Source organism: Lissotriton helveticus, chromosome 1_2, assembly GCF_964261635.1.
Source record: "Lissotriton helveticus chromosome 1_2, aLisHel1.1, whole genome shotgun sequence".
In the NCBI taxonomy this organism is placed as follows: Eukaryota; Metazoa; Chordata; class Amphibia; order Caudata; family Salamandridae; genus Lissotriton; species Lissotriton helveticus.
This window is the reverse complement of record NC_136058.1, coordinates 343726321-343752299: the sequence shown is the minus strand read 5'-3', so window position 1 is coordinate 343752299 and position 25979 is coordinate 343726321. Positions and strand designations below refer to the sequence as shown.

At 47.0% G+C, this 25979-nt stretch overlaps 3 non-coding genes across 3 annotated transcripts; 1 reads left to right on the top strand and 2 right to left on the bottom strand.

Moving 5' to 3' along the window:
• Nucleotides 1–4606: 4606 nt before the first annotated feature.
• On the top strand, nt 4607–4688 carry TRNAL-AAG (transfer RNA leucine (anticodon AAG)). Its single transcript has one exon. It is a non-coding gene; the product is annotated as a tRNA-Leu (tRNA).
• Nucleotides 4689–5205: 517 nt separating this feature from the next.
• Nucleotides 5206–5278, bottom strand: TRNAF-GAA (transfer RNA phenylalanine (anticodon GAA)). Its single transcript has one exon. It is a non-coding gene; the product is annotated as a tRNA-Phe (tRNA).
• Nucleotides 5279–15579: 10301 nt separating this feature from the next.
• Nucleotides 15580–15662, bottom strand: TRNAL-UAA (transfer RNA leucine (anticodon UAA)). Its single transcript has one exon. It is a non-coding gene; the product is annotated as a tRNA-Leu (tRNA).
• Between the last annotated feature and the right edge of the window lie 10317 nt (nt 15663–25979).

The window sequence follows — 25979 nt, the reverse complement described above, 5'->3', positions numbered from 1 at the left end:
AGCGCCACTAAGTAGTCTTACTACTTGGCGTGTTTTTAACTCTTGACACTTGGACTTTTATCTTAATGTTTTTTTGAGTCCTGGTAGTTGATTTTACCTTTTGTTATGTTTTGAGCACTGCACTGTTTTCATTCACATCACTTATGGATGTATATCGAGAATATTCTCTTGATAAACTTGTCCCGTATCGACACTATTTGATCGAATTTGGGCTGTCACAATTCAGTAATTCCCACATGACGAAAACTCCACCACACGGGTGGTCTGATGGGAATTCTTTGAGTTTTCTGTGACTAATAGTCTTTACACCTCTGTCTCACGCACTCACCACCAGTGCCTCTCGGTCACTGTTGCAGCCACACACCACTCATAGACCTGGTCTGCTCTTCTGTGTGTTTAGAAATTATAGATAAACCTGAATTCTTCGAAATTAATGTAATGACCCCATTCCGTTTGCCAGAGGCATCCGAGCAGCAAACATCAGAAACCCATTCCTTCTTCAAAAACAACGCCTCTCTGGTGGAGACCTTGGTCTCTTGAAAAAGGACCAGGTCCGAAGAAAGCGATTTACAATAATCCAAGATTTTTGACCGCTTCACCGGATGATTTAAACCCTTAACATTAAGGGATAATACATTCAAACCCGACATGGAAATTCATAAAAGAGAGAAAAAAAAGACACCATGAATGACAAATAAACAACCAATCTGACAAAGACAAGGAGCCAACCAGCAAACATAAGGAACGAAGAGGGAGAATCCATGTGGGGAATCCGAAATAGAAAAAAAGACAGAAAAGAAGAAAAGAGAAAAGAGAGAAGAGAGAGAAGAACCAGTAGGGGGGGTCTGAAAAAGACCAAATTCATACTAGGGAGAACGTGGAAAGGCGAGTAGGGGACCCGTACAAGGAGGAATAATAATTGATATCAACAACAATAGCCCCAATAAATTACCTAACTGATGGCATTAAAATAGTAAATGGGAACAATCAAAATAGAAACGAATATCAGCATAGTATTATAAAGAAGAACAATGCAACAAGTAAATCCGTACAATTACACTAACTTAATAAATCAATAGCAAGAGTCATACCTATACTATGTATTAATACCAGGCAGTCTGATATTGAAACAAAAACAATGTGGTAAAGTATGAAACAAAGACAAATCCATAAAGATAAGTATGTGTATCCTAAAAAGAAACATCCAAGTAATGAACAATTTTAACTGCATAAAGTTAACGATATGTAATTGAAATTGAAAGTGCAGAAACATAGAAAAAAATAGGAAAAGAAAGGAAGAAAAGAATAGGAGAATAGAAAATGAAAAAGAAAGAGAAGAAATGCGACATATCAGAAAGTAGGCAATTATTATAATAGACAATCATCAAACAGTGAAAAACTGCACTGAGATAAATAGTAACATGGAAAATAGACCACTAGAGCTGAAGACCAGAGAATGAAGCTGAAAGAATGACCGACTAAAAACCAGCAATAGAGACAGATTAGAAGAGTACAAAGAGGAGAAAATGAATAGATAGGTAGAGTAAACTACATGACTCTGAAAGAAGAAAAGAATATAGAAAGAAGAAATGCTAAAGAGAGAAGTGAAATAGAAGACAGAGAGAACAATAGAAAAATAAGCAGCGACAATAGTAAAAAGAAAAGCAGACAATAAATGTAAGAGAAGAAACCTAATGAAAGGGGAAAACAGAAAGAAGACAATGTAGACATGAAGCAGAACGGAAAAACTCCAGCATCGGAGTTAGAGATCAATAACGTAATTTAGGATCAGCAGGAGAAAAATGAGAAAACATAGGAATACAGAAAACCACCATCAAGGAGACATAAGGAGACAGTTCAAGTGCCCGAGGCACCAGGATCCTGCGATGTCGCTCTTTGAATCTCCATCTGTATCTCCATCTGGTTGTCCAGGAATGTAGCTAAATCCGCCGGCTCATCGAAAATTCTGGAACGACCCTTGTAAGTAATGCGGAATTTCGATGGACCAGAAAAGGAAAAGGGAATGTTCATCTCAGAAAGACGTTTCCGAAGATTAAGGAAGCCCTTCCCCCTTATGACTGTATCCCTGGCAAAGTCTTGAGAGATTGAAATTCGGTGACCTTCCCAGACGACATTTTTAGCTTTCCGCATATGAGAAAGAATTTGTTCTGTATGTTGATGCCGCAATGGCTTAAAAATTATTGCTCTTGGCTGGGTTGCCGACTTAGAACGAAACGTTGGAACACGATGGTCTCTTTCTATCTCAAATTCTTTCTGGAATGAGATTTGTAAGGTGTCAGGAAGCCAATGATATAAGAAATCAATCATAGACGAGGATGATTTCTCTGCATCCTCCGGCAGACCAAAAATGCGCAGATTGGATCTACGATTACGGTCCTCCTGCTCAGTGAGATCTTTGCGCAATGCCGCCATTGAGCGCTCCAAGTGGCTGAGGGACCTGGATTGTTTCTGCATACTATCCTCTGCACAACTGATTCGTGACTCCGTGGCCGACACACGAAGAGAAAGGGCTTTGAAATCATTCCTAATAGCAGACACCTCAACTTGTAGTAAATCCGTATTAGTCTTTGTTGACTGTGCAATATCGTGTACTTCATTAAGGCGCGTTAATATTGCGTCAAGAGTGGAGTTAGTGTCTGACTGAGCAGACTCAGGCGTAGGGGACACAGGCTTAAGTCTTTTAAGCGAAGTGCGAACATCCTTTGAGTCTTTGTTATTTGAGGAACGACCCATAGTTGCTGCCATGAAGTAACAGTTAGCAAGAAAAAATACACAGCCACTTGAGGAAAAAAGGAGAACAGAAACTGCGTAGTCTGCACCAAAAAAGTGAAACACAGCACACTGAGCTTAATGAGCGCTAAATAAAGGACAATGGCGGTCTTATATAAAGGATAGGCCCAAAAGTGTATAGCAGAGCATCATATATAGCAAGGGCTGACAGCCAAGATATCGTGAGGAAACCAAAAAACACCAGTAACAGAGACCTGCACTGAGAAAAGCAGAGCGTGGGCAACAAAATATCCAGCCAAGCAGCACAAATGGTAAAAAAAAGAAAGAAATGTTACCAACTGCAGACACCGTTGGGAAAATGTCCTGGAAAACACCAAAGCCGGTAATAATGTATCAACCGCAGCACCTCTGAGGAGAAATGCCGGCTCCGTCAGAAGTGGGAAGATGGCGGCCGTCCGTGCGGGAATCGAGCGTCACAGCAGCTTGATAGAAAAAGACATGCAGCCGCCTGCAGAAATCGCCGAAACTGCCTTCAGGCAACTCCCTTCATGTTCCGATAGAAAGAAATGCCGTTTCTTTGAGAAGGGGCATTCAGGAAACGGAGGATAAACTCCGACGGGACACTCTCGCCTCTGAGCTCAAGCGCGACCCGCCATGCTACAGCGGCGCGCAAGCCACGCCCCCGTTACTCCCTAGGTTTTAATTACAGCCTCAAGGCACTATTTTCTCAGAAGGCTTCAGGCAAGACACACACTTGGTCCTAAGCTAAGCTGGCAGTTGTCACTTCACTCACTAGAACATCTCACATTTACATGAGACGTCTATGAATTTCCCTTCATCAGCTCCATACAGATTAGAACCTAATCCGAAATTAATGTAATAATTACTTTGTCACATTACAAAGCTACTAATTGTATACATGGACATAGATATGTGAGTGTACACGTAGTACTGTCTTGTATGCAATGCATTAGGGTAAGGTGGATTTACCATATCTTCTGCAGGGTGCAATACCATATGTGACCAAAAGAGGTCTGCATTGCTGGTGCATTGCTCACTAGGGACCTCTAGGAGCAGCTTGCGGTACTGCACTGAGAAATACAATGCTGGTGCCTTGCTCACTAGGGATCTCTCGGAGTAGCTTGTGGTACTGCACTTTGAAATACAATGCTAGTTCCTGGCTCACTATGCAATCATTTGCAATGCACTAGGTCTCGCCTTACTGAAAGTATGAGATATTGGCGTTGCATTATTATTTGCGATGCCAATACCTCAAATTATCAGCAATGCGTGGCCTATTGCATTGCAAATGCTTGTTTTGCTCATCCTTCTGAGTTTGTGGCGAGCGAGCTCATGAAGGGGGTGAAGAAAGCTTGAGGGATCGAATGTGGCTTTCACACTGCCGGTTCATCAGATAGTTGGTTGTAGACTGTAAGGCGCTGCCACGCCACCACGGAGCAACTGGTGAAAGGGGACAGGCACGAGAGCGCCTTATCTGGACTGGTTGAAGAGGAAGGCGTGGACTTAACTAGCTTGGACAGCCAATGCCATCTCAGGCCCCCCTGTACTTCTTTCTTTCCTGGGCACACACAGAGCCTGTTGGCCAGTGCCTGGTAGCCAGTTCCTGCTTTGGATTGCCGGTATCTCTCACGGTGTGTGGGGGGAATAGAGGAGGCTGAGTGGGCAATATAGGAACAGCTCTGGTTGTTCCCATGATGCCCAGGGTGAGCTAATGTGGCCATTGTGGGACTTTAAGACGGTGGTTTGGGCACCGCACAGAAGAAGAGAAATGTGGCAACAGGCCTCTGTGTTTGTCTATGATATATATATATCGTTCCAGCTGGCGCTGAAGTAAGGTAGCGTGGCCGAGCGGTCTAAGGCGCTGGATTAAGGCTCCAGTCTCTCCGGAGGCGTGGGTTCAAATCCCACCGCTGCCAGGACTTTCTTTTTTTTTTTTTTACAAGAAAACTTGAAAATACAGTGTTTCCGGGGCTGCTCGTCCACAGCAGTGGTCTGTCTATTTTAAAATGATGTTTACGTTAGGTTTGGTAAGGACAGAGGTCATAGGGTGTAAAAACACAGGACCCGCGTAGCATATTCAACATGAACAAAAGCAAAGGACTTTAAAGGGAACCGCCGCATCCAGGGGAGCTGGCTGCGGAGCGGTGGGCTCTGTGGAGAGGTCCACCCTACCACACTCCTCGCTCTGATGGGACAGACGTCCCTGCACTGCACGCCTGACACTGGTGCACATTAATGGTGAGCGGTGCTGGAAGTGAGACAGAAGGGAACATGTTTCTCTCTCACGCCTGAAGCGTGAGATGGTTTTAGGCTGCGTGTGTTTCCTCCGCAGCTGCAGCGCCTCTTCCATTCTGTAAAAATACAATAAAACTTTCAAAGGCTGAGCGACCGCGGAGGAAATTATAAACATCAAAGAAGGACAACAAAAAGATTTGCCGAAACCCGGGATCGAACCAGGGACCTTTAGATCTTCAGTCTAACGCTCTCCCAACTGAGCTATTTCGGCGCCTGCTTTGCAACGAACACCTTGCGAAACAACCATTGGAAATGCAATAGGTCTCGCAATAGAAAAGTTTGAGCTTTTGGTGTGGTAAATGTAAATATTTTTTAATTTTTGTTTATGTTTTGCAAATTATAAAAGTATTCATTGTGTTATTTGAAATGCCAATAGTTATAAATATAGCAAATATTACACCTGTAGCATTAGTAAAGTTGCATGTTTAGTTTTCCCCTGTCTTACATGTATTGATCTGACAAATCACAATTTTTTAAAAATGTTATAAATAATACGTTTGCAATGCAATATGGCTCGCATTAGTAAAGTTTGAGGTATTAGTATTGTAAATGACACATTTTTTTTAATGTTTTTGTTTTGAAAATAACGAAATTAATAACTTTGTCATTTACAATGCCAATAGTGTTAACTTTTGCAAACGTGACACCTATAGCATTTGTAATGCAATATGTGTTGTATTTACATGACTTAGATGTATTAATATTAAAAATAACAATGGGTTGTATTTTTTCCAATATTTAATACTTAAATAAAAGTTATTGTAATTTATAATGGCAATAGCTTAAACTTTTGCAAATAACTTTTTGGAAGATTATGTTTAGTGTATTTTATTGTGATGAAAATACAAGAACAGAAGTGAAATATTAACATTTTTTTGTGACATTTGTAATAAAGTTTGAAACATTGAGAGAACATATTTGAATCAGTTGTTGTTGAATGGTTACACAGATTGATGCTGTGGTGGCTCTGAATGATGTTGTGGCGGTGACGAGTAATGCTGGGGCGTTCAGTGATGCTGTGGTAGCGCATAGTGAAGTTGTGGTGCCCCTGAGTGATGCTGTGGTGATGCGATGGATAGTGAGGGCGATAGATAGATAGAGGGAGGGCGATAGATAGATAGATGGAGGGCGAAAGATAGATAGAGGGAGGGCGAGAGATAGAGGCAGGGTGAGAGATAGAGGCAGGGCAAGAGGGCGAGGGATGGAGTGTGGGCCGGGGCAGGGATGGAGTGTGGGCCGGGGGAGGGATGGAGTGTGGGCCGGGGGAGGGATGTCGTGTGGGGCGGGGGAGGGATGGAGTGTGGGGTGGAGGAGGGATGGAGTGTGGGGCGGGGAGGGATGGAGTGTGGGGCGGGGGAGGGATGGAGTGTGGGGCGGGGAGGGATGGATGGAGTCGGGGGATGGATGGATGGATGGAGTGGGGGGATGGAGGGATGGAGTGGGGGGGATGGATGGATGGATGGATGGAGTGGGGGAGCCGAAGGCAAGAAAAAAACGAGTACAATCAGGGGAGCAGAAGGCACGAACAAGAAGGGGAGGCCCATGAAATGGAATGTGAGAGCAGCACAGAGGAGACGGAGAGCAGAGTGGTGTGCGCTGAAGAACACAAACAGAGCAGAGTGTGCCCCCGAGCTAGACGGTTCTAAGACAGTGACTGTCACAGCACTGAGGCCTGGAAAGTAACTTCAGTAACGGAGCAGAGAGGCGGAGAAATCGTGTTGTAGACTTGTGGAAGAGAGAGCAGAGGCCCCTTCTAACACTAACGTGACAGCAAAGAGAGGGGGGCTGCCGCGTGTCACTGAAGGTTGGCCACCTCCGGAGTAGGATTAAATTACGTGCACTGGGCATGGGGGAGGGAGGGGGAGAAGGGAGGAGCTTTTTGGCTGGGCGAGAACTTTCTAGGGTTTTACTAGTCATCTGGGTCGAGAGGACTATCACAAATCGATGCCTGCTGTTTCGAGTTATTACCGAAAGGGCTTCAACTGCTCTGCACAGGCAGCGCAGTCTACCCTCTTCAAAGAAAGTTGGTCTTGCTTTTACTGCAAGAAGCCATCCTGAGACCCCTTTGAAGTGAAGCTCTCGGCATAATGAGCTAGAGCTAAAGTGAAATACAGCCGTGGGCAGCTACAGCAGGGGTGAATTAGGGGGGAGGAGAAGTGAGGCTGAGCGCGTGCTTGGGAACCTTCAAGCTTGAATGCCTGAGGCCGAGCACATGCTGGGAAGCTTCAGAGATGCAGGGAGGGACATGTTTGGGGAAGCATGAAGGGCTGGCCACGGGTGAATGAAGGGGGTAAAGGGAGAGGTGATGTGAGAGCAGCAACCCACAGGCAGTGGGGTGACTTTATTATTTTCACTTCCCAATGAGCCCACAGTAAAGGGTAAAAGTGAGAGGCAGCTTGGGGGTAAACTAGTTAGGCTGATGTCAAAGTGCCATGTTGGGGCAACACTGTGAGCCGACTGAAAGACTGGGGAACGGTGAATGATGGGACAGTGTCAATGAGTAGGCCCTGTCAAGCTGTCGAGAGACAGAGAAGCGACGGCGACGATAGAGAGCAGAAGACGGGCAGGCAGACGCCCGCTGAGAGAAGAGAAAGAGGACAGACAATGAGACAGCCAGGCACGAAAAGCAGAGAGCAAACAGAGAGACACTCCTGGAGAGGAGGGGGCACTCAGATAGACGGTCACTGAGAGAAGAGAAAGAGAACAGACAAAGTGACATCCAGACATGAAGAGCAGAAGGCAAACATAGACAGTCCTGGAGGAGAGGAGAGGGCATTCAGACAGACGGTAACTGATGAAGAGGACAGGCAGAGAGACAGCCAGATATGAGGAGCAGATGGCAGACAGAGAGAAAGCCCTTGAAAGCAGAGGACACTCAGACAGACGGCCACTGAGAGGACAGAGACGGGAAAGAGACAGCCAGATATGAACATCAGAGGACAGACAGAGATATTGGAGAGCAGAGGGCACTGAGACAGGTGGTCACTGAGTGGAGAGAAAAGAGACAGACAAAGAGACAGCCATACATGAAGAGCAGAGGGCAAACAGAGAGACAGCCCTGGAGAGCAGAAGGCACTCAAACAGATGGTCACTGAGAGGAGAGAAAGAGGACAGACAGAGAGAGGCAGCCCTGGTGAGCATAGTGCACTCAGACAGACGGGCACGGAGATCAGACAGAAACACAGGCATAACGAGCAGAGGGCAGGCAGAGAGACAGTCCTGGAGAGCAGCACTGCTGAAGCGCGGGGTGCCGGGTGGCTTGAGAAACAAGTTAAAAAAAAAGTTAAAATAAAACGAGACACGGCCTAGTGGCCGTGAGAGCAGAAGACAGGCAGGCAGATGCCTGCTGAGAGAAGAGAAAGAGGACAGACAATGAGACAGCCAGGCACGAAAAGCAGAGAGCAAACAGAGAGACAGTCCTGGAGAGGATGGGGCACTCAGATAGACGGTCACTGAGACGGGCACGGAGATCAGACAGGGACACAGGCATAACGAGCAGAGGGCAGGCAGAAAGACAGTCCTGGAGAGCAGCACTGCTGAAGCGTGGGGTGCCGGGCGGCTTGAGAAACAAGTTAAAAAAAAAAACTCTTGGCATTGCTGTGGGGAGGGGGGAGGAGAAATGCGACACGGCCTGGCGGCCGTGAAAAGTGCGAAATAAAAGCCTTTGATGCAGCAGGGGGCGGAGTGGATGCTGCTGGCGGCAGATGGCTGGCTTTCATGTGAACGCGCTTTAGGTCAATGCGCCTGCGGATTGAGCTTGCTTTTCACGGGCACTGCATCAAATCGCCCGTTTCGTTGAGGCTCTCGTCAAGCTCCTATATTCTCGCAAGCTCAATGCGCAAGCGCATTGACAGGCGAGACCTAAAAACTGAGTAAAGGCAATGCGCTATACAATGTAGGTCTTGGTATTGAGAGGTGGGCTAATTTAACAGATGCTTTGACTGCTCCTTTGTGTCTCTGCTAAACCCTTTTCATGGGGCTTGTTACGGGCACTCACATGCCCAGGAGTCACTCAGTATTCAATGGAGCAGCTCTCTCTCTGACCCAGTGACTGCGGGTAGTTTAAGCAGTTGCCCAACTCCTGTTTTTCCAACCAAACTATATGAGAGAGAGCAGCAGAGAGTGAGAGAGAGATCAGCAGAGAGACAGCAGCTGAAAGAGAGAGAGAGAGCAGCAGAGAGCAGAAGAGAGAAAGAGCAAGTGAGAGCAGATAGAGAGAGAGCAGGAGAGACAGAGAAAGAGCAGCAGAGACAGAGAGAGAGAGCAGCAGAGAGAGGGGAGAGATAGATAAGCAGAGAAAGAGAGAACAGCAGAGAGAGCAGCAGATAGAGCAGCAGAGAGATAGAGAGTGAGAGCTGAAAGAGAAAGAGAGAGAGCAGCAGAGAGAAAGACAGAGAGAGGGGGAGGCAGCAGAGACAGAAGAGAAAGAAAGAGAGATCTTGGGCCCGATTCACAGAACTAACTTAAGACAAAATCCTAAACTTACTACCATTTTGGTATTCACAGAAGGCACTTACTCATTTTGGTATTCACAGAAGGCACTTACTCATTTTGGTATTCACAGAAGTTAGGACTCCTAACTTTAGGACTCCTAAATGCCTTCTGTGAATACCGAAAGTCTTAAAATTAGGATTTAGTAGTAGTAAAGTTAGGACTCCTAACTTTAGGACTCCTAAATGCCTTCTGTGAATACTGAACGCCTTAAAATTAGGATTTTTCTCAGTTTAGGAGTCCTAAAGTTAGGAGTCCTAACTTTAGAACTACTAAATTGAGTAAATTCCTAATTTTAAGACTTTCGGTATTCACAGAAGGTATTTAGGAGTCCTAAAGTTAGGAGTCTTAACTTCTGTGAATACCGAAATGAGTAAGTGCCTTCTGTGAATACCAAAATGAGTAAGTGCCTTCTGTGAATATCAAAATGGTAGTAAGTTTAGGATTTTGTCTTAAGTTAGTTCTGTGAATCGGGCCCTGTAAGCTGAGAGAGAAAGAGTGGGACCAGCAGAGACAGAGAGAGAGCACCGGACAAATAGAGAGTGAGAGCTGAGAGAGAGGGAGAGCAACAGAGAGAAGAGAGAAAGAGAGCGAGAGAGAGAGAGCAGCAGAGAGACAGCAGCTGAAGATAGAGAGAGAGAGAGAGCAGAGAGACAGCAGCTGAAAGAGAGAGTGGGAGAGCAGCAGAGAGAGAGCGCAGATAGAGAGAGAACAGCAGAGAGAGCAGCAGAGAAATAGAGAGTGAGACCTGAAAGAGAGAGAGAGAAATAGAGAGTGAGACCTGAAAGAGAGAGAGAGAAATAGAGAGTGAGAGCTGAAAGAGAAAGAGTGGGAGCAGCAGAGACAGAGAGAGAGCACCGGACAAATAGAGAGTGAGAGCTGAGAGAGAGGGAGAGCAACAGAGAGAAGAGAGAAAGAGAGAGGGAGAGAGAGAGCAGCAGAGAGACAGCAGCTGAAGAGAGAGAGAGAGAGCAGAGAGACAGCGGCTGAAAGAGAGAGAGGGAGAGCAGCAGAGAGAGCGCAGATAGAGAGAGAACATCAGAGAGATAGAGAGTGAGAGCTGAAAGAGAGAGAGAGAAATAGAGGGTGAGAGCTGAAAGAGAAAGAGTGGGAGCGGCAGAAACAGAGAGAGAGCACCGGACAAATAGAGAGTGAGAGTTGAGAGAGAGGGAGAGCAGCAGAGAGAAAAGAGAACGAGAGAGAGAGAGCCGCAGAGAGATAGAGAGTGAGAGCTGAAAGAGAGAGCAGCAGAGGGTGGGTCTAAAAACCAGGGCTTTAAGTGGGCTGGGTCCTGATGGTGCTCAGCATTGGCAGTTCTAAAAAGCAGGTGCCGAGACGGGTCCCCACGGGGCCCTTCATTTTTGCCCTCCTCCTCAAGGTGGATTTTGTTTAGCTCTGCAGCAGTACCACCTTTCACTGCTTTTGATTTAAGGTCAAAGTGACTCATTATAGTTCTTTCGCTGTCTCATAATTTAACAACTAAAGCATTTTTAACTTTATATATGAAGAAACCATAGTTCTTGATTATTTAGCATATGCAACTAACAGGGATTAGAACAGTCAATAGTCCTGGTTTAGGTGTAATGTTACTTGTTGTGTTATATATCAGCTGCACACTTAGCCAATCACAGAATTGTAGCTTGCATGTTTTTAAGCCATGCCCTTCAATACATCGGTCACGCCCCATAGAGAGACCCCTCAGTTTTCTCATCCCACTTAAAGCCCTTTTAATAACACATAATGCATGAACTGCCACTTCGGGTGGGAGAGGAAATATAAGTGAGTGATATCTCTGCTAGCTACCCCAAAAGACAAAGCTGTTGTACAGTGACTAAGCTTTATACTTCTCATAACGAGAAATAGATCAAAGATAATTGCTTACTTGTGTCACTTATGTGAAAAATCAGCAAGAGGTTTGCAGCACACGGCTTTGTGTCGCGAGGATAGCGCATTGGACATTGAGTTTGACTCAAAAAGGCATTTGGCCACTGGAATAATGCAATTGAGCAGCCGCAGTGATTTTTGCATAATTGTAGATTTGCCTCATTTGCCACATAATCCATCATCTGCTGCGTAATTGCAGATTTTAATTTAAAAAAGTGTGTTTCTAGTTCAAACAATTCAAAAGTTACTTAAATGCAATGACACTTGCTGCCCACAGTGGAAGGACCTTTGCAAAGGTTGACTGGTCACTTTCAGTAGTATATATTGCTATATTTGGGTACTAGACTGGTACTAATGAGGTACAACTAATGCCCAGACAGTCTTAAAAAGTAAAAAAATGACTCAATATTGAAGTAGTACTACCACAAAATGTGGCACAAAAATGCTGCATAGTCCTTTTCTTGCCATATAATTTATTTAACCATGCTGCATAATTTGAGCGTCCTCTACCACATAATTCTAGTGGCCCTGAATATAACGTATTAATCTTGTAACCATTCAAGTCATTTTACCAGTTACTAAACTCATACACAATAGGCATGTGCACTTGCTTTTTCTTCCCATGGGGCACTATGACTTATTTATATCAAAGCTTCACATGAAATCCACCTTTTTGAATTTTGAAGCAGCATTGTCAGATTGTATGCGATGTTTGTTGCGTGATCTACATAGCGAGCATTTTGAGGGCTGGACTTGTACACGGGCTCTAAGATCCGAGCCGGCCCCTTGGCTCGGCTCTGGCTCGGCTCTTCCTGTAAATCTGTTGGGTCGCCCACCTCTACATTGCACCCTCTGAGGGCCGCCCTTTGGGAGGAGGGGCTTGTGGACCCACCAGACATCCCCCTGCAGGTGATTGCAGTCACTTGATGCACCCACCTGCAGGAGGAGCTCTAACCCCCCCCCTTTAAAGTGCAGGCGGGTTCCTTATGAAATATGTAGCAGCTTTGAAGCAGCCGCTTTGTATCACACTGAATCCCCGCGGCGGCCGTGAGGGCAGCGCATTCATCATTACAGGGTGCATTGTCCATGTTTGCACTCGGCGCATCAGCTTAAAGGCGTGGTGTGGCGCAAAGGATAGAGCATCCTATGAGTAATACAGGTCATGCGTTCTCTTTTATACAATAGAACACATCTCCGTAGCCCCTGCATCTTATGCTTCCAAAGTACATTTCAGCAAGAACCAGGCTCCACCCCGCGCACAGCTCTTTGTTTCACTTGTAAAAAAGTACGACTAAGCAATTCCTTTCAAGAATGGTGCATATAAAAAAAATCTTCATCGAGAAACGGTTCGGCGCACCTTCCTCGCACCCAACCAACGTACCCCACCGCCGCCCTCCGCACCTGGACCGCAGTGACCACCGAAGACACAGCCCGCACGATGAACACCATCCACTCCGGATCTCCGACTGACCCCTGCCCCCACTACGTCTTCAACAAGGCCGACTCCACCATCGCACCCCAACTCCGAGACATCATCAACACCTCCTTCGACACCGCCACCTTCCCGGAGAGCTGGAAGCATGCCGAGCTCAGCGCCCTACTGAAGAAACCAACAGCGGGCCCCACCGACCTCAAAAACTTCCGCCCCATCTCGCTCCTCCCTTTTCCTGCCAAAGTCATCGAGAAGATCGCCAACAAACAGCTTGCCGCCTTCCTCGAGACGAATGGATCCCTCGACCCCTCGCAGTCCGGCTTCAGAGCCAACCACAGCACCGAGACCGCCCTCATCGCAGCCACCGACGACATCCGAGCCCTTCTCGACAACTGGAAAACAGCGGCACTCATCCTCCTGGACCTCTCCGCCGCGTTCGACACTGTCTGCCACCACACCCTAGTCCAACGCCTCAGCAACACCGGCATCCAAGAGAAGGCATTGAAGTGGATCATCTCGTTCCTCGCTGGAAGAACACAGAGAGTCCGCCTCCCCCTGTTTCGTTCCAAGGCCACCGAAGTCATCTGCGGCGTCCCGCAAGGATCATCACTCAGCCCCACCCTCTTCAACGTCTACATGAGACCTCTCGCAGCCATCGCACGCCAACACAACCTCAACATCATCTCCTACGCCGACGACACCCAGCTGATCCTCTCCCTCACCAGAGACCCCGACACCGCCAGAACCAGCCTGCACGAAGGGATGAAAGACGTCGCTGAGTGGATGAAGAACAGCTGCTTGAAACTGAACTCAGACAAGACGGAAGTCCTCATCCTTGGACCATCACCCTCCGCCTGGGACGACTCCTGGTGGCCGCCTGCCCTGGGCACCGCCCCCAAGCCGACAGACCACGCACGCAACCTGGGCTTCATCCTGGACTCCTCCCTCTCGATGACCAGACAAGTCAACGCCGTCTCCTCTTCATGCTTTCACACCCTCCGCATGCTCCGCAAGATCTTCCGATGGATCCCGATCGAAACCAGAAAGACGGTCACCCAGGCCCTCGTCACCAGCCGGCTGGACTACGGAAACACCCTCTACGCCGGAACCACAGCCAAGCTACTAAAAAGACTACAACGCATCCAGAACGCCTCCGCCCGACTCATCCTGGACATCACTCGACGCAGCCACATCTCCGGCCACCTGAGGAACCTGCACTGGCTCCCTATCAACAAGAGGATCACGTTCAGGCTCCTCACCCACGCACACAAATCTCTCCACAACCTGGGCCCCAAGTACCTCAACGACCGCCTGACCTTCCACACGCCCACCCGCCAGCTACGGTCCGCTAGCCTCGCCCTCGCCGCCGTACCACGCATCCGAAGAGCCACCGCCGGAGGCAGATCCTTCTCCTACCTGGCGGCCAAGACATGGAACTCCCTCCCCATCCACCTTCGGCTGACCCAGGACCACCTCGCCTTCAGGAGACAACTCAAGACATGGCTGTTCGAGCAGTAGCGGCCCCCTTCCCCCAAGCGCCTTGAGACCCTTCCGGGTGAGTAGCGCGCTATACAAGTGTTATGATTGATTGATTGATTGATTGGTTGTGAGGGGGGAGAGGGGTACAAGTCTTCTCAGGAGGTGTCATCTAAGATATTGTAACACTTTTTCACAGCTGCTCCAGTAGTGTAGTGGTATCATGCAAGATTCCTATTCTTGCGACCCGGGTTCGATTCCCCATCTTTTTTCTTTTTTTTAACTGGTGCCTCAAAAACAACTTTCCGTCTTTGTTTGATTGGGCCTTGAATTATTTGTGATGAAGAAGCAGAGAAGGGGGCCTGACATCTGACACTTTATTTTGGGATATTTTACGCTTCACACTGACAACAAATATTACTATGACACCCGTAAAAGCTGCTCTGAAGCCGCTGCGCATCGAGTGTAGGGACAGATATATTTTAAGGTTTAAAATACTGTAATAAATGTGCTCTAAATAGATGTGGATACTGTCACCGAAGTGCACAATTCGAATATTTAGCGAGAACTTTGCTCTTACGGTTCTTGGGCTTTTTTAAAGCTCTTTTTCCGTTCGTGTGATTTCAAACTCTTTAAGCTGTGAGCTAATGTCTTTTTTTACTTATGATTGTTTTTCATGGAATGTTTGATAGCGTGCTGTTTTGATTTAGAGCGGTGTTTCGAATCTGTAACAACGTTTAAAGCACACACTGCAACATTGTTACCATTTGATGTTTTAACCGCCACATAGTGAACGATTGCATGAAGCCGGGCTCTGGCAGCCAAAGTAAACGTCCTTTTGAGAAAATGAATAATGTCACAAAGCATGACTGCGATCTCTGGGGTCAGGTTGTGACACCCCCATGAAAGCTTCCGGTGTGCCCCATGCTGTGTGCATTTTACCTCACGGAGCTGGAACCGGAAACAGAGCAGCGGCTCTTTTCAGCGTCACCAATATAGATATATATATAACCAGTTTTGAGTTATAGAAAAGAAACCTGATCTTGAAGGCGTTCGTCGCCCACAGACACCAGAGGGCGCTGCGCTTTGATTCCGCACTAACAAAAAAGACACATAGATAACCAAAAAGTGATAACGTAAGAGAAAATAATTGAACCTTGTATGGGTTTGCGAGTCCAGCGGTCAAAGAGTAAGAACGAGGCAATTATACTTGGAAATGATAAAATCTCTACCAGAAGTGGGGTTCGAACCCACGCGGACAAATGTCCATTGGATCTTAAGTCCAACGCCTTAACCACTCGGCCATCCTGGTACACATGAGTGTTCCGATATCGGTTTGATTAAAATGTTTATACTGCGTGGTAGATACAATGAAGTATATCGTTTTAATCCCTTGGCCACGGCAGTAATTCCGCCGCAGGGCTGGGGGTGAGGGGGTCCGCGCGGCGTCGCCATGCTCATGACAGAACCACTCCGTCACGAGTCACGGGCACGCTGTGCTTGTGACTGAGTGGTTCCTTCACGGCCCGCCCGCTCAATAGAACGCTCAGCGCAGGCGCGGAATTCATGCCGAGCAGGCACGGCGGCCGGGCCGTGACGGAACCACTCCGTCATTAGCACAGCGCGTCCGTGGCTGGTGACGGAGTGGTTCTGTCACCAGCACCCAAAGGGTTAATGAGTGAAGAGCAAAGAAGAAACATTTCTCACATATGGTAATTTTTATGGTAAAGCCATGGGGATCGGAATAACACGACAACAGCCATTTCACAAAACAAAGCAGAATTGTAAACAGTCACAGAGCAGCGGTCACTGTGTGAGTGATGCCACTACTCTACTGGCGCGGCTTTCAAAATACGTCACAATATCTTAGATAAACCTCCTGAAAGGACCTGTACCCCTCTTCCCCTTACAACCGTTTCTTGATGAAGATTTTTTTTATGTGGTATAATCGCACCTCTTGTATCAAAATTTCAGCATGGTTTTATTCCTGGCCGTGACACGGCCGATCATGTTCGGCGGTTAATTGCATTACTGGACTGGGCACAAGCCACTAGCTCCACTTTAACGAGAGTTTCGAGAAAGTGCGGCGAGGAATGGAAGCATTACATTTTTGTAAAATAGAAAACAGATCGTGTTGCATATCAACACGCATACCTAACCGTCGATACCCCAGATGTGTCCTGAGGCAGGGGGAAGTAGCGTTTCTCTCCAGACGGCCGCCATTAGTGCTAGTCACGGGAAATCATGTGACCCATGACATCAGTGAGCCTAATCCAATGGGAGACTAAAACTACAGAATGACGTAATCGGACTGTCAAATATAGTATGAAAGTAATGCTATGTGTCTTCTCCGATATGCATTCAAAGTATACACGGGAGAAATCCATAGGACCCTCGTGTGTCAGAACAGTCCGGGCATGAAAGAGAAGTTATTTCAAAAGCGAACAATATTTTAAAGCCAAACGAGGCATTCACAAAACGAATGTTTAGGTGATAATGTTCCTTTCAGTGTTTGAAAAAGTTGTAGAAGACATGCAGTCAGGGGCTAACCTGGCCATATATTGTTGAGTCTGCTCAAATAATCAGAGTCATGTACAAGATGTAAAATATAAATATATATATAAATGAGATTCATACACATTCCTCCCATATATATTGGTGTTAATATACTATTACAAAATGTATAACCAAGGACAAACGTGCTCATCGAGAAGACCGTCAACAAACAGCTGGCCGCCTTCCTCGAGACGAACGGATCCCTCGACCTCTCGCAGTCTGGCTTCCGGGCCAACCACAGCACCAAGACCGCCCTGATCGCAGCAACCAATGACATCCGAGCCCTGCTCGACAACGGAGAAACAGCGGCCCTCATCCTCCTAGACCTCTCCGCGGCCTTCGACACAGTCTGCCACCGCACCCTAGTACAGCGCCTCAGCAACGTCGGAATCCAGGAGAAGGCACTGGAGTGGATCATCTCCTTCCTCGCCGGAAGGACACAGATAGTCCGCCTCCCCCCGTTCAGATCAGAAGCCACCGAAGCCATCTGCGGCGTCCCTCAAGGCTCCTCGCTCAGCCCAACCCTCTTCAACGTCTACATGAGTCCCCTCGCAGCCATTGCACGCCAGCACAACCTCAACATCATCTCCTACGCCGACGACACCCAGCTAATCCTCTCCCTCACCAACGACCCCGCCACCGCCAGAGCCAACCTACACGAAGGGATGAAAGAGGTAGCCGAATGGATGAAGAACAGCCGCCTGAAACTGAACTCTGACAAGACGGAAGTCCTCATCTTGGGATCCTCACCCTCCGCCTAGGATGACTCCTGGTGGCCCCCCGCCCTAGGCAGCGCACCCAAACCAACAGACCACCCACGCAACCTGGGCTTCATCCTGGACTCCTCCCTCACCATGACCAGACAAGTCAACGCCGTCTTCTCATCGTGCTTCAATATCCTACGCATGCTACGCAAGATCTTCCGGTGGATCCCCACCGAGACCAGGAAGACGGTCACCCAGGCCCTCGTCACCAGCCGCCTGGACTACGGCAACGCCCTCTATGCCGGAACCACCGCCAAACTCTAGAAGAGACTCCAACGGATCCAGAACGCCTCAGCACGACTCATCCTGGACATCCCCCGCCGCAGCCACATCTCCGGACACCTGAGAGACCTGCACTGGCTCCCGGTCAACAAGCGAATCACCTTCCGTCTCCTCAACCACGCACACAAAGCCCTGCACAACCAAGGCCCAGGATACCTCAACAGCCGCCTCAACTTCTACGCTCCCAAACGCCAGCTTCGATCGACCAGCCACGCCCTCGCCGCCGTCCCCCGCATCCGAAGAGCCACCACAGGAGGAAGGTCCTTCTCATACCTCGCCGCCAAGACCTGGAACTCCCTCCCGACCCACATCCGCCTGACCCAGGACCACCTCGCCTTCAGGAAGCAGCTCAAGACCTGGCTGTTCGAGCAGTAGCGGACCCCCTCTCCCCTAGCGCCTTGAGACCCTCCGGGTGAGTAGTGCGCTATACAAATGCTGTGATTGATTGATTGATTCCGGATCACATCTGTGAAGAAGGTATTCATAGCAGTGTCCAAGGAATATCGTCGTTAAGACCTTGTGTATCACTTTTGAGCCTAAACACCCATCTCTGGAACAGATATTTAGTCTTGTCACTCACATGGGGGGGTATGGTTGGTTTCTCCAGGACTGTCCAGAAAAAATCTTCTGGTTTGTGTTTAAGCTCTAAAAAGTGTCTCGTGAGTTTAGTATTGGATTTACCACAGCGAAATGTACTTTTGTGTTCCAACATCCGTTGTCATACTTTTCTTGTGGTCATGCCCACATAACGTATTTTACAAGGACATTCAATTAAATAGATTAGATGATCACTATTGCAGTTAGAGAACTGTGTCTGGATCCAAGGTCTTTGAGTACCAATGTCTATGGTTTTAGTCTCTTTGGTCTGAGGGCATATAGAGCAATTTCCACAAGGGAAATGACCTTTAACCGGAGGTAAGTCCCATAAGGTGTTATTCATGCTGGATTTCATCAACGGCCTCCTGTGTACCAAGGCATCTCGTAAATTCCACCCTCTCTTAAATACAAAAAGGGGCATGGGAATCCGTTCATTTCGGGTGTTCAAAAAACGCCAATTCCTTCGGATGCATTTCTGTAAGGCATTGCTCAGAGTACTGAAGGTGTTGACAAAAGTCATGCGTTCCAATGGGGGTTTCGCAACTTTAGGTTCCAACAGGGCTTCTCTATGATTGTTGGAAGCTCTCTTTCAGGCCGTGTTCACCAAGTGTCTGCGATACATCTTATCCTGCAGCTGTTTGGATAGATTATTAGCATGGTGTTTATAAGATTCTGATGTAGAGCAATTACGCTTTAAACGTAAAAACGGGCCAAAAGGGAGATTCTCCCTTAGAGATTTAGGGTGCCTATGGATTTCTCCCGTGTATACTTTGAATGCATATCGGAGAAGACACATAGCATTACTTTCATACTATATTTGACAGTCCGATTACGTCATTCTGTAGTTTTAGTCTCCCATTGGATTAGGCTCACTGATGTCATGGGTCACATGATTTCCCGTGACTAGCACTAATGGCGGCCGTCTGGAGAGAAACGCTACTTCCCCCTGCCTCAGGACACATCTGGGGTATCGACGGTTAGGTAAGCGTGTTGATATGCAACACGATCTGTTTTCTATTTTACAAAAATGTAATGCTTCCATTCCTCACCGCACTTTCTAGAAACTCTCGGTGTGCGGGCTGATTAATGGCATTACGATCTACTCAGCACGCTGGGGAACAAACATAACTCCCGGTGCTGTTGACCCTGCCTAAATTCCTATTACTTATGTAACTGAGCTCTCTTTTACGAATACTAGCTCTGGGTAGAGGCAAGCATATTCGGGACCCTGAATAATGCCATGGCAGCTCGAATATTTTGTAGTGTTGAGCCATATACATCTGGCCCACTCGGTATTTCGTGCCTTTTTGGGTGGAATACTATACATGTATTTTACAATTCTTATATACTTAATTCTGAGGACAGATGGAATTTTATTTTATTGTATTTTTATTAATTAGCCCTACTATAATAGCTTGTCCATACACATAACTGATTGCATGTGTGGCTCATTGGGGTGTCCTGTATTTGTTACTCCCATTCTGTAGGGCGGTACCTCCTTCTTGACCTGAGTCAGAGCCAGGTGAGGTGTGGCTTGTTACCTCATTCAGGATAGGTGAGTGTATTCTTTTTGTATTCTTTTCTTGGTAACCCAGAACAGTTTAGTAGGTAATGAATGAGACAGCATTCGCACTGTGGATTTTGCTCTTAATGCTTGTTTTATTCTTACAGGTATGAACTATCATCCATCCTGCATGGAGGTATTGTGATTGGTCACATGTAGTAACACTGTGATACTTTGTAGTTTTTTCTGTTATCACTGTTGTTTATCATTACACTTAATGCAGTAACAAAATTAACTGGGTCGTGAAGAAAGCCGGGGTTCTTATACCCACTGCGACTGAAACTAGTAGATCATTTTCGGTAGATTAATTCAAAACCGACACTGTATTTTTTAATAAGTCCACCAGTTGTCATCAATAAAGGTATCTTGGACCACTGTTGTATCTTTTTTAATTCACTTACACTTATATTGTTTGCACTGCACTTTCCTTCCCTGTCACTACACGCCTAGTCTATCAACGTTTGGCTCATTGCCAGAAGAGCTAAGGTGACATGGGGCGCCTTTGGTTTTCCAAATGATGACACTGGCCACCAAGGGCAGTTGATGGAAATCCTTATTTTTCTGCCCTCCTCAGGGTTTCTCCTGACATGAAGTCGCATTTGCGCTATCATTCTCTTATTACTACTTACAGCAAGACTGACGATTGATGTAAAGTGGGTCTGTTTGCTTACTTCTGTTCTGTGTGTATGGTTACATATACTTTTCTCTTTTCTTATTAGACCATCAGTTTTCTTGTGTTATTTATCAGTAGGATTGGGGATTAAAACTGATGGGTCTTTAAATATTCTCCCTAGGACCCCCTCTCTCTCCCTCTCTGGGAGTTGAGTAATGTGTGATTAACCCATGTAGTCTCACTACTGAGGCCATAAAGACTTTGGCCATTTCCCAAGCTGTTGGTATCTTAGGCAAAGGGATAAAATGCGCCATCTTTGTAAACAAGTCAACTACTACCATAATGGCAGTACACCCAGAGGTTAAAGGGAGGTCGGTCACAAAATCCATACTTATGGTATGCAATGGAGCTGGAGGAACTGGTAAAGGCCGTAATTTCCCAGAAGGACTTGAATGCGAAGGCTTATTGATGGCACAAACAGGACAGGAGGCCACAAACACCTGCACATCATGTGCCAAAGAATCCCACCAAAACCACCGCAAACAAATTTCCTTTGTCTTAGGAGTACCAGGATGGGCGACCAGGGCAGTAGAATGACACCAATGAAGAACGGAATCCCTCAGCTCAGGGGAAATAAACAAGCAGTTCTCACGGTACAACAAACCGCCTCGCACCTTATACAATGATTGAGACAACCAAGGGACTAGATCAACATTCCTCAGGTTTTCCTTTATGGTGTCCATGAAATCCTCCACAGAAGCACTCCCTACTATCCTATCCCCTGAAATCATGGGTCTAATATCTCTTTCAGACCCCCCATCCACCTGTTCAACATGGATCCGAGACAGAGCATCTGATTTTACTTGTTGGGCAGCAGGTCGATAGGTAACAATGAAATCATATTCATTAAAGAACAACACCCAACGTATCTGCCTAGGTGTCAATGCCCAAGCGGACCTGAATAACTCCAGATTCTTATGGTCAGTATATATCGTGACCGGATGACGGGCACCCAATAAATAATGCCTCCACTCTTCGAACGATAATTTTATGGCGAGCAATTCCCTCTCAGCATCTGTATAATTACTCTCCGCAGGCAACAAGGTCTTAGAGAAGAAGGCAATGGGGTGCTACTACCTTTATCAGGGTCTTTTTGTGAGAGCACACCCCCCACCGCACACAAAGATGCATCGGATTCCACAAAAAAAGGCAAAGCCGGATCAGGATGCACAAGTACAGGGGCAGACATAAACCTACTGATCAATTCACTAAAAGCAGCTTCTGCCTCTGGGGTCCACACAAACAATACCCCTTTTCTCAGAAGAGCCTTTATGGGTGCCACCACATCAGAAAAATGCGAAATAAAACGCCGATAAAAATTGGCGAACCCTAACAGGACTTGCACATCCTTCACACAGGTCGGCCTAGGCCAGGTGACAATGGCCTCCGTCTTCTGTGGATCCATTTGTATCCCTTCTTCAGAGATAATGAACCCCAAGAAATCCACGCCAGACCTGTGGAACTGACACTTTTCGAATTTAACGTATAACTGATGCTCCTTTAGTTTTTGCAACACTTGGAGCACATGTGTCTCATGCTCAGACACAGACGCAGAAAAAATCATAATATCATCAATATATACAATGACACTTAAATCCAGAAACTCCCTCAACACCTCATTATTAAAAAACTGAAAAGCGTCCGGAGCATTACATAAACCAAAAGGCATTACTAAATACTCAAACAAACCAAATTTCGTTTTAAAAGCGGTCTTCCATTCATCTCCCGGCCAGACACGAATAAGGTGATACGCTCCCCTTAAATCCAGCTTGGTGAACACTGTAGCATGTTTTATTTGGTCCAACAACACTGGAATCAGGGGGAGGGGGTATTTGTTCTTTACAGTTACCCTTTTCAAGGCCCTGTAGTCTACACAAGCGCGCAAACTACCCTCCTTCTTCGCAATGAAGAAGATGGCCGATGACGCTGGAGATGATGAAGGGCGTATGAATCCCTTTGCCAGCATGTCATCCACATATTCTTTCAGGTGTCGCTCCTCGGGTTCCGATAACGCGTAAACACGGCTACATGGCAACACAGCCCCAGGCACAAGATCAATTCTACAGTCGAAAGACCGATGGGAAGGGAGCTTGTTCGCCTGACCCTTATCAAACACCTCCCTCAACCTGGCGTAGGGTGTTGGTATAGACACATTATCATCCACGCTGTTTGTGAATGCACAGGTTAAAGGTGATACCCAATCTGTGGCTATTTGATAACATTTTTGCAAACAGTGTACTGAATCTAAGGTCACTGTACGCCTCACCCAATCTATCCGTGGGCTGTGCAGCTGCAACCAAGGTACTCCGAGAACTACACCAAATGAGGGTGCATCAATCAGATCGAAACTAATATATTCAGAGTGACCATTGTCACATATCAAACACATAGGTTCAGTTTGCCGTGTGATAGACCCCGACAACAGCTCAGTCCCATCGATTGCCCGTACTGGTTCAGGTTGCTCTTTACATACGAAGGGGACTTTTAACCTGTCTGCCAACTGTATGTCCATGAAATTACCCGTTGACCCCGAATCAAGCAACACCGACACAATAGTGAGATTACTCCCGGTAACCATGAGACAAGCGGATATGGTAAAGTGTCTAGGTACTCGCTGTACTGCCCCCGCTACCTCATACGACGCATTATGTCCCTGATGCCTCGCTACACATGCCACTATATTTCTTGGTGTCACACTAGATGGTTTTGTCGGGCATTCATAGGCATAATGGCCTGCAAGACCACAATATAAGCACATGTTCAGATCCCGTCTTCTCTTTTTCTCATCAAAGGATAAGGGATCTCTAATTCCCCCAATCTCCATAGGCTCAATTCCAGGTTTAGGATCACTAGAGGGCTTCGCCTCAGTCTTCACCCATATAGCACGAGATGACTGGAAACGACTCCGCTCCCCTCTTCTTTCCAGCATCCTATGGTTCAGCTTCACTACCAAATCAATGAATGCGACACATTCTAATGGAGGGTCCACTACCTGTGAAACAATATCCTTTAAATCCTCTGCCATCCCCTGATAAAACAACACCAGCCCCACCCGGAGTCTCAGAATGTGGCCGAGCTCTCTGGTCAACGGAGCGATTTCGGGACTCATCTCGATCAGTAGCGCTGGGAGTAACGCTGGGAGCACCATTTTCTGAGTGTTTCGGAGTCTCGGGAGCGCTGCCACCAGCTCCACCTGCCGTCGCCGCAGCAACCGTTGCGCGAGAGCAGGGTCCTTTCCCTGTATTACCGGCGGCGTTCTTTGGCGCCATTAACCTGATTACCCTGATAGTGTGCGGGGCCATAATCCACCTCGGGTCTTCAAGGTAGCTGAATGCCTAATCTGAGGATGGCGGCACTTGAAGAATAGCTGAAGGAAACGCCTAGGTGCGGCAGCAAGACTTCACAGACCAAGCACCGATATTTAAGCGACGATAAAGCACCCGCCAGAACCGCAGAGACCGGGAAGACCGGGAAAAATCATTCAGCATAGCTGTAAATATTCCAGAATCCTTCCCCCATTCGCAAGAGTGGTGAGGGGAAAAGTCGATGAGGAGCACCAAAAACGCCTGCCTCACTCGGACACCTCTGTGTCCGCCATCTTGTCTCTCCTCTCTCTCAGGTGCAGTAGAGAGATGAGATTTTCAATTTTGCATGGTTGAAAAGATCGTAGAACCAGTCTATGTATGAATAACAAACATTTGACGCGTAGGTGATGTAAATCAGAAATTACTTCTGGACCCAATACATTTGAATTTAAGTAGGAACTTATTGTCGTATTTGGGCCTCAGGCTCTCATACTCTGATGAACGATAACACGGACACAGTTGGTATGGTTGGATAACTGGCCCTGAGTACGGGCGCTCAGCCCTTTTTATTAGCAGGGTCATCTGACTGATGACGCCTGTGGTGGGTGGGTGTTCAGTGTGGGTTCACCATGCTGAAACCATAGAACGTATCCCTCACGATGTTACATCCCTCCCAAACTTTAATGAAGATCCAAAAAAAATGAAGTCCGAACCTGTGGGAGAGAATACAGAATTGCAAACCAAACATAACTCAATGTAGATGACTTCCACATAGTGTCACGGTTTGCCAGGCTGCGCCTACGGACTACAACTCCCAGGAGGCTGTGGAGTAGGAGGAGTCAAGGGTATAAAGACGTCTGGGATGCAGGCGTTAGTTGTACGTGATTCTCCCTTCGGATCTGTTCCTGATTGCCTTGCTGTTGCTTTTGTGTCTTTGGACTTTCCCTGGTTTGGCGTCCTCGGCTGAGGCGCTGAACATTTGTGCTCGGAGAGGGCGGCTGCCTTCTGTCGGGTCCTGGGCTATTTCGGAGTTCCTTCCGCCTGCGGCTGCGGCGGACATCGCCTGTGAGCGTTCTCGGCTGAGACGCTCTGTGTTGGTTCGTTGAAGAGGGACGGCTGTCTCTCTTCCTTCCAGCACGCCCGTTGCTGTTACTCCGCCTGCGGCTGCGGCGGACATATCCTGTGAGCGTTCTCGGCTGAGACGCTCAGTTTCCTCTCTCGGAAGAAGGGCGGCTGCCTTTCTTCATGAAGCAAGCTTACTGTGGATTTATCCGCCTGCGGATGCGGCGGCCCATGCCTGAAGGCGTTCTCAGCTGAGACGTTGCCTCAGTTACACAGAAGCGGGCGGCTTCTTTCCTAACCACCAGTGAGAGAGATAAGTACCATTGTTAACTGTGTGGTTGCTGAACTGTTAGTAACCAGAAATCTGGAACTTTGCTTGGAACATTGCTTGTACTGGTTACAGGCATTCTGACTTTTGTTTGCTTTTGAACATTGGAACTTCCTGAGTTGTTCGTTATATTTTGGTTCCTTACTGACAGTGGATCTCTTTTATACTGCTTCCTTCAATACCCGGTTACTGGAGAAGGAATTATTTTCAGTTGTGTAAAGAACGTGGGAATGGTATGTATGGTGCGTTTGTGGTGTTTACTGGATGTCGTGAGCATCAACCAGGAATAATACTGTTTGTGTCTTTCTGATTATTAGGTATCAGGATAGAGGAGTATCTATCATTTACTGTCAAGAGAGGGGGTTGCATCCAGTGGAGTAACTGGGGTAGGTTTTCCACTAGCGAGAATTATATGAGAGTAGCCAGTGAATTGTGCTATAACGTTGTTGTGTCTTATTTTCTTCTCGTTTGAGTGGTCCCTTCCGTTCCAGCCCCTTC